Genomic DNA, 2,131 nt, shown 5'->3' on the forward strand with positions numbered 1-2,131 from the left:
GGGGGAGAATGGGGAACATCTGTAATACTGTCAACAATTAAAAAATCTTATTCAGGAATTGCAAAACACCTAAAGCTTGGCTTCTCTGACTTGATAACAAGGTAATTTGAATAACTGTAGCTTGGCTCATTTATAAAAAATGCTAAATTCTCCTGTTTATTCACAGGCTTATTCATAGTTACCAAGGAACAAGGACTATAGGAATAAATGTGATTCAAAAGAAATGCTTAATAGTTAAAAGTCAATTGTCCTGCCACCATTTGACCCAGCAATTCCATTCCTAGGTATATACCTCAAAGAAATAAACACATCCATATAGAAAAACTTGTACACTAATGTTTATAGCAGCATTATTCGCAGTAGCCAAAATGCATAAACAACCCAAATGTCCATCAGCTGATGAGTGGGTAAATAAAATATAGCATATCAATACATTGGAATATTATTTGGCAATAAAAAGGAAAGAAGTGCTGATATATGCTACAAGATGGGTGAATGGTAAGAATATTGTAATACTTGAAAGTAGCAGTCACAAAGTGTATGATCCCATTTATATGAAAAGCCCAAAAAAGACAAATTTATAGAAACAGAAAGTAGATTAGTGGTTTCCCAGTGCTGGGAGGTGGGGATAAGGAGTGACTGCTAATGGGTATGGGGTTTCTTTATGGGGTGACGGAAACATTCTAAACTTCGGTTGTGGTAATGGTTGCACAACTCCGAACTTACTAAAACTTGGCCTATATCCTTTAAATAGATACATTTTGTTGTATGTGAATTATCTCTCAATAGATGCTTCAAAGAAAGGTGATTGCTCTTACTTTACTCTAAAAAATAAAATGAGTTGGGCTTTTAAGATTTAATTAAAATTTAGCACCACTCAGATTGGATAACACTATGAACCCATGGGATCTGCAGATGCTGGTAGGAGAGAAGGAATGGCTAGCTGAAAGAAATGGGGAGGAAGTGGTACAAGAAAGACTGAATCCAGACTTTGGGGAGTGAACTGATTGATGTTAAACAAGAAAAACCACCACTACCAATTAAAGATGGATTCAGGATGCCAAATATAGAGACCAGAAATTGACATACAACTTCCCCTAAAATCAGCAGCCCAGAGTATGTAATAACAGATTTGTGGAATGATGAAATACAAACAGCACCCTGCAGAAACACAGCTGCTAGGAAACAAAGAAAAGTAATCTTCCTGAATAGATTAGTCCCATACCCTTGTCCCATAGAAAGAATTCAGGTACCAGACAAAGGATGCAATTTCCAGTGACAAAATGTCAGCCCGAATGTTAATAAGCCTCAAAATATACCAGAAGTTCTCTAGTGACCTCTAGTGGTTACAACTAAAATTGCTTGGTCTATGATACATGAGACTAAACCACAAAGCAATATGGATATGGGGTTTGGCCTATAATTTTCTTATCTTGAAAGCTGTCGAACTGGAGTAGAAGCAAACCTGGCCAATGACTGCCATAAAAAGTTCCCTTCCCTGACTTTTCAGCACTGACTGGAGAGCTGTTTCTCTGTGGCTTGTTTTTGCAGCTTCTTTAAACACAACCAAGAAGGCGTCTGTCTCCCTCCAGTGACTCAGTGGCTTCATAAGGGACAGTCGATTAACAATCCACTATGTGCCCAGGATGCAGGAGAAAGCTGGCAACGGAGAAGGTGAGCGAGTGGGTAGGAGAGAGGAAATGGCTGAGCATAATAGATGGGCAGGAAAAAGTGCGAGAAAAAGTGGGAGGCGGGTATTGCAAACTGGAAAAGCCAATTTGGTCTTGCACAAGTCTCCAGTACTTTTCAGTGGCTACTTAAGGGGTTCAAAGTCCCCCCAACCTTCCCACCAGGTTGTAGGGAACGCCATTCACACCGCGTGATGCCGTACTTAGAGGTTTACGAAGCAAACCTGGGTGAATAAGCCCAAGCCGGCCTCTCCTGTAGGCTGAAGTCCCAGCGCTCTGTCCTCTGGGTGAAAGGTTCACTCAGATGAGAAAGGACGAGAAGCAGTTCACATTCCAGAAACAAGTCTGTCATTACCCTCGTGGTTGACCTCAGACTCCCAGAAATCCCCAGACTGATAAGGCTGTTTGTTTGGAGATGAAACCCGAGAAACCATCCTTTCCCT

The 2,131-nt window shown here is 40.7% G+C and overlaps 1 protein-coding gene across 2 annotated transcripts in view; it reads right to left on the reverse strand.

The window, feature by feature from the left end:
• The window catches only part of ECT2L (epithelial cell transforming 2 like), a 58,729-nt gene that overhangs the window by 53,946 nt on the left and 2,652 nt on the right, over window positions 1-2,131 (reverse strand). The window lies entirely within an intron of this gene.

Source organism: Myotis davidii, unplaced genomic scaffold (assembly GCF_000327345.1).
Source record: "Myotis davidii unplaced genomic scaffold, ASM32734v1 scaffold266, whole genome shotgun sequence".
Classification (NCBI taxonomy): domain Eukaryota; kingdom Metazoa; phylum Chordata; class Mammalia; order Chiroptera; family Vespertilionidae; genus Myotis; species Myotis davidii.